The sequence below is a fragment of the Triticum dicoccoides genome, chromosome 4B, assembly GCF_002162155.2.
Source record: "Triticum dicoccoides isolate Atlit2015 ecotype Zavitan chromosome 4B, WEW_v2.0, whole genome shotgun sequence".
Taxonomy (NCBI): domain Eukaryota; kingdom Viridiplantae; phylum Streptophyta; class Magnoliopsida; order Poales; family Poaceae; genus Triticum; species Triticum dicoccoides.
Window position 1 is genome coordinate 540,016,592 of NC_041387.1, and position 7,445 is coordinate 540,024,036.

Here is a 7,445-nt window from a genome sequence, read left to right on the forward strand (position 1 = left end):
ACGGACGACCGGAGTCGGGACCAACAGAAAATAGAGGATGGCAAAGATGATTTTACGGACGACCGACGGCCTCGGACGACCGGACAGATTGTAACAGAAGGTTTATTACGGACGTCCGGGGACTTACGAACGTCCGACGTTTTGGCGTCTAGGCCAACTAAGGGAACCAGAGAGGATTTCACGGACGTCCGGAGAGGCCGGACGACCGGTTGATGGTAATCAGAGAAGAATTTACGGACGTCCGGATGCCTATGGACGACCGGTATTGAAGAACCACACGGACGTCCGGAACCTACGGACGTCCGACGCCAGAAGCTTGACATGAGGCAAGGTGCAAGTGCTGATCATGATGAGGAGAAGACAATTTTCGTCCACAGTAAAAACTTATTTATGTAGTAACTAATACCCTACCTCACTCAATCATAGTCATATACTACAAGTGGTGGCTAATGCCACAATGTATGAGTAGACATGACATGACACTGAAAGATTTGAACTTTGAGTGCATAGTCACTACTCCATCATGTTAAAGCACCATAGGTCTAGACCCATGGATACTTTGAGAGTGTTGGTTCTTTTTATGCACTAAGTAGGGTGATAAGATTCATGAATTGAAGGTCTCCCCCTAAGTATATGCCTACATCATGACAAGACATTAGATTCATGCATGAATGGGTACTAGATTTCACATAATGTTGTCAAGCTCCAAGATACCAAGTTCACGCCTAAGTCGACAGAACCTTGCTTCATCTAAAGGTTTGGTGAAGATATCTGCTAGTTGAAAATCTGTGCCAATGTGATCAATGTGAATATCACCCTTTTCAACATGATCTCTCAAGAAATGATACCTAATATCAATGTGTTTGGTGCGGAGATGATCTTTGGGGTTCTCAGCAATATTGATGGCACTTTCATTATCACACAGAAGAGGCACATCTCTATAGGTGATACCGTAATCCTTCAAAGTTTGCCTCATCCATAACAACTGAGTTGCACAACTAGCGGCAGCAATGTATTCAGCTTCTGCGGTAGAGAGAGCAATACAATTTTGTTTCTTCGAGGACCAACTTACCAAGGATCGTCCAAGAAACTGACATGCACCGGATGTGGACTTACAATCCACTTTGTCTCCAGCCCAATCCGCATCCGTGTACCCAATGAGATCAAACTTAACATCCTTGGGGTACCAGAGGCCCAACTTTGGGGTGTGAACAAGGTATCTAAGAATATGCTTAACCGCCTTATGATGACTTTCCATAGGGAAAGCTTGAAATCTAGCACACATGCATATACTGAACATGATGTCTGGTCTAGATGCACAAAGATAAAGCAATGAACCAATCATAGAGCGGTAAGTAGATGGGTCGAAAGGAGTACCATTTGTGTCTTCGGTGAGAGTAATTTTGGTTGCCATGGGTGTCTTGCATGGACTAGCATCAGACATACCAAACTTTTCTAGAATATCCTTGAGGTACTTTGCTTGAGATAAGAAAATTCCTTCTTGAAATTGTTGAATTTGAAATCCAAGAAAGAACTTCAAATCCGTATTGAGTGACATTTCAAAATTCTTGGTCATTGAAGCCGCAAACTTCTTGCACAAATGAATGTTAGGAGAACCAAAAATGATGTCATCTACATAGATTTGGCATAGGATCAAATCACCCTTGTCCCTCTTAGTAAAAAGAGTGGGATCGATCACCCCTCTCACAAAACCATCATCGAGTAATAACTTCTTCAGATGATCATACCAAGCACGAGGTGCTTGTTTGAGGCCATACAAAGCCTTATGAAGTTTATACACATAGTCTTTGTGAAAGGGATCAACGAACCCGGGTGGTTGTGACACATATACTTCTTCTTGTAGAGGACCGTTAAGGAAAGCACTCTTCACATCCATTTGATGTAATGTAAAACCATTGAAAGCGGCATAGGCAAGTAAGATGCGAATGGATTCAAGACGGGCAACGGGGGCAAAGGTCTCACCAAAGTCCAAATCTTCAACTTATGAGTACCCTTGTGCCACTAACCTTGCCTTGTTGCGGATGATTACACCATTTTCATCTTGCTTGTTCTTGAAAATCCATTTTGTTCCAATGACGTTGTGCTTGGTAGATGGCCTCTTGACTAATGACCACACTTGGTTGTGTTCAAAACAGTTCAACTCTTCTTGCATAGCAACTAGCCAATCGTTGTCCATCAATGCCTCTTGTACCTTGAGTGGCTCAATACTAGACACAAATGAGAAGTGAGCACAAAAGTTTGTCAAATGTTTACGAGTGACTCTACCTTCCGAGATGCCGGTGAGGATTTTGTCAACATCAACACGATCGGCCACTCGAGGCATGATGGAGGTGAGGGTTTCACGAGGTTCAACTTCATGTCCATCATCCACATCTTCAACATATGGATCATTCACGTGTGGAGGAAGATCTTCTTGTTCATATTGCATTTGTTGAGGTTCATCATCAATGATTGGACTTTCTTGTTCTTGCTCTTGATGACGATCTTGTTCTTGATGATTATCATTAAGAGAGACTTGATCATCCTCTTCAACTTGGGCTAAGGGTATCGGTTGAACAATAGGAGCTTGTGGTGGTATGGATGTTGAAGTAGTTTGATGATGTGTGAGACCTCCATCTTCTTCTTCATCATCATGAGGTTCTTGTTCCATAGGAAGAAGTGCACCAACACCCATGGTCAAAATGTCTTGATAAGAATCTTCCTCACCTACATCACTTAGATCAACTTGCTCCCCATGGGAGCCATTAAATTCATCAAACACCACATCACAAGTTTCTACAACACATCCATTGGATTTGTTGTAGACTCTATAGGCGTGAGAGTTTGATCCATAGCCAACAAATATACCCTCAATTGTTTTGGATTGAAATTTTCCTAACCTTTCTCTTTTGTTCAGGATGAAACATTTGCACCCAAATACACGAAACTACTTGACATTTGGCTTGTTTCCAGTTAGAAGCTCATATGGAGTCTTTTCCAATATAGTGCGGAGGAAGAGCCGGTTTGATGCATGGCATGCGGTATTGACAGCTTCGGCCCAAAAACTATGTGGTGACTTGTATTCATCCAACATGGACCTTGCCATCTCTACAAGTGTACGGTTCTTCCTTTCGGCTACACCATTTTGCCGAGGAGTGTATGGAGCTGAGTATTGATGCTCAATCCCTTCATCACTAAGAAATTCTTCCAAGGTATAGTTCTTAAACTCAGAGCCATTGTCACTTCTTATTGCCCGGATTTCTTTGTCAAACTTGCGTTGGGCTTGCTTGGCAAAATCAATGAAGGTGATCTTCGTTTCATCCTTGGACTTGAGGAAGAACACCCATGTATATCTTGAGTAATCATCAACAATGACAAGCCCATACTTTTTCCCACCAAGACTATCCCATGATGGAGGCCCAAAAAGATCCACATGAAGGAGCTCCAGGGGCCTTGAAGTAGATACTATGTTCTTGGGGGGTGCTTTGATTGATGTTGCTTCCCGGCTAGGCATGCACTACACACATGATCTTTCTCAAAAGAGACATTGGTTAGTCCAAGGATGTGATTTCCCTTTAAGAGATCTTGAAGATTTCTCATGCCGACATGGGCTAGCCGGCGATGCCATAGCCACCCCTTGTCAGCCTTGGCCATTAGACAAGTTGCATGGAATGTGCTCTCTTTCGAGAAATCAACCGTGTAAAGGTTGCCATCCAACTCTCCAACAAAAGCCACTTCGAGAGTATCTCTCTTAAAGACTTCCACATCCGTTAGTCCAAAGAGTGTATCATAACCAACAGAAGCCAATTGATGAACAGAAAGCAAGTGCTATTTAAGGGATTGGACAAGCATAAAATTTGCAATAGACATGTCGTTTGTGATAGCCACCTTGCCCAACCCGAGTACCTGTCCTTTTGAACCTCCACCAAACATAATGCTCATGAATGGTTGAATAGCTTCCATGAAATCGTAGAGCAATTTGCTATCTTCGGTCATATGATTTGTACATCCACTATCAATCACCCATTTCACTCCACCGGAGAAGCTTACCTACACACAATTAGGACTTGGAGGCACCCATTTTGCAATGGGTCTTAGGGACCCAAATAGCATAGAACCGGAATGCATTTCGAGGAACAACAAATTTTGCAAAGACTTCTCCATCCTTAGTCTTACGAAGTACATAGGAAGGAGGCATGAACTCTTTAGGCTTGTTGAGAGTGGGCATGCCCCTTGTGGCCTTCCCACTCACAACCTTACCTTTCTCCTTGTGCCCTTCTCTTACAAATGTTTCTTTTAGAGGAGTTGTGCACTTTTGGGAGGACGTCTTCTTCTTGCTTGTGCTCGGGTCAAATCCAAGTCCCTCTTTGGAAAACACCTCATTGTGTTGGCTCAAAATCTCATCAAGATTCTTTTGCCCTTGAGCACATGTCATGAGACCTTTCTCAATTTGAGCCTTGAGAAAGCGATTTTCCTCAAGAATAGATGCTAGATCACTACTAGAGTTAGTAGTACAAGCATCAACATTTATAATAGGGGAAGAGTAAGCCTTGGCTAAAGTCTCAAGATAAGTAAGTTTGAGCGTCTCAAAACTCTTTCTAAGAACGGTGAGCTCTCCTTCCTTAGTCTTGAGAGACACGGATAGAAGCTCACAATCCTTAGATAGAGAAGCATGAGACTTCACAAGCTTACTTTTATCATTCATTAACTCTTCGCAAGAGTCAATAGCCTTTTTCAAGGAGGCAAGATCATTAGTGTGAACATCAATATTTGCACCAATTTTTAAGCATAGTTCATCATTTCGTGCTTCCTCATATTGGACTTTACGCTCAAGGATTTCACACTTTTCCTTTTCCTCCGTGATGAGGGTTTCGAGTTCCTTAATGGTGATGGTGTGCTTACTCACCATCTCCATAAGCATACGAAACATAGTGAGTTTCTTTCCTTTGAGGGAGCACATGAACTTATTAAGTTTAGCAATCATAGGATCATCTAGATCATCATCCTCATAGCTATCCTCCGCATCAAGATACTCATCACTAGGAGTAGAAGGTGTGAAAAGAGGAGGATTTGATCGTGGAGTTACCTTGACCTTGTCAGAAGAGCTTTGGTCCTCTCCTTCTTCAACCATGGCCTTTGCCATTAGGCACTTGTGAGCGTTGCCCTTGTAATATTTCATGTAGTTGTAAGTGACCACGTCACCACTCTTGTTTACTAACCTCAAAGTGTTTTGAGAGTCTTGAGCAATTCCGGCAACCCCACTAACATCGTCCGGATCAGATTTTTCTTGAGCAACCATTGCCTTTCCATCTCTCTTCTTGAGCTTGGAGTTCAAAGGATTTGGCAACTTCTTCTTGGGAAAGGTCTTGGGAAACCTTGGTTTATCTTCTCTCTTCTCATAAGGGCACTCGTTGGAGAAGTGATTGGTTTCTTCACAGTTGTAGCATTTTCTTACTTTCTTCTTTCGAAATCTTCCCTTGAATTTTCCCGCGCTAAACCTCTTGACAAAAAGAGCCATATCTTCATACAAAGGGCCCTCGTCGGATTCAATCTCATCACCATCTTCATCATCATCATCATCATCTTCTTCTTCTTCACTTTGCTCATCTTCACATACTTGATTGGCCTTCAATGCAAGATTGATCTTTGATGATGGGGAACCATGCATGGCAAGATGTTTTGTGGCATTAGCCTTTGACTCTTCAAATAGTTGGAAGGTGGATATGATGTCATCTGTAGTCATTTCCTTGAAGGTATGGTGTTGTCTTATGTCCCACACCATTTGATGGTGATATGGAGCAAGAGCATGAAGCAACTTATCCATAAGAAACCTCTTAGTCATGTTGAATCCATCTTGTGTCTTGTCACACTCACATGACTCAATATCCGCAGTGAGAGTCATGAGACGCTCAAGGAGTTGATTGGGGGTTTCACATTTTTCCATACAAAAGTTTTGCAATTGCCCCTTGGCAATTTCATATTGAGCACTCCGGAGGGTAGAAGTTCCAGTCTTGGATCGTATAATACTTTCCCATAGTTCCTTGGCACTTGTGATGTGTATGAACGGTCTCCTTTGCTTTTCATCCATACCTCTCCTTATACACATTATTGCTGTGTCATTGAGTGTCACGCCCAATATGCGACCCTATCCAAAAGGAACTCGAAGGTCCCACCAAGGATAGACCCGCATATTGAAACGCTTTTGCAAGGTGGATATCATTACACCAACATTACATAATAGATGGGGATACATACATAAGGCATACAACGCCACACGAATACAACATCACAATACATAAGAGCATCATCCGACTACGGATGAAACACAAACAAAAACTCAAACGACAACCACCCTGCTAGCCCAGGCTGCTGACCTGGAACCTATCCCCTGATCGAAGAAGAAGGAGAAGAAGAACTCCAAAACAAGCAAACATCGCGCTCGCGTCATGATCATCGCATAACCTGTACCTTCAACGGTTGTTGTAGTAATCTGTGAGCCACGAGGACTCAGCAATCCCATTACCATGGGTATCAAGACTAGCAAAGCTTAATGGAAAGGAAGGGGTAAAGTGGTGAGGTTGCAGCAGCGACTAAGCATGATATGGTGGCTAACATACGCAAATAAGAGCGAGAAGAGAGCAAATGGAACGGTCGTGAAGCTAGCAATGATCAAGAAGTGATCCTGAACTCCTACTTACGTCAAACATAACCCAAAAACCGTGTTCACTTTCTGAACTCCGCCGAAAAGAGACCATCACTGCTACACACGCGGTTGATCCATTTTAGTTCGGATCTGGTGTCAAGTTATCTACAACCGGACATTAACAAATTCCGATCTGCCGCATAACCACGAGCACGACTTTCGAAAGTTTATACCCTGCAGGGGCGTCCCAACTTAGCCCATGATAAGCTCTCACGATCAACGAAGGATATACCTTCTCCCAGGAAGACCCGATCAGACTCGGAATCCTGGTTTACAAGACATTTCAACAATGGTAAAACAAGACCAGCAAGACCGTCCGCTGTGCCGACAAATCCCGATAGGAGCTGCACATATCTCGTTCTCAGGGCACACCGGATGAGTAAGACGACAGGTTGGCATAGACCCTGGTTGCCCAGGGGGCGCCGGACATCACTCGGTTTGGACCAACACTTAGACAAGCATTGGCCCCGGGGGGCTAAAATAAAGATGACCCTCGAGTTAATTACTCCCAAGGGAAATGTAGGTGATGGTGAGGCAAATGGTAAAACCAAGGTTGGGCCTTGCTGGAGGAGTTTTATTCAAAGCGAACTGTCAAGGGGGTCCCATAAATCACCCAACCGCGTAAGGAACGCAAAATCCGAGAACATAACACCTATATGACGGAAACTAGGGCGGCAAGAGTGGAACAAAACACCAGGCATAAGGCCGAGCCTTCCACCCTTTACCAAGTATATAGATGCAT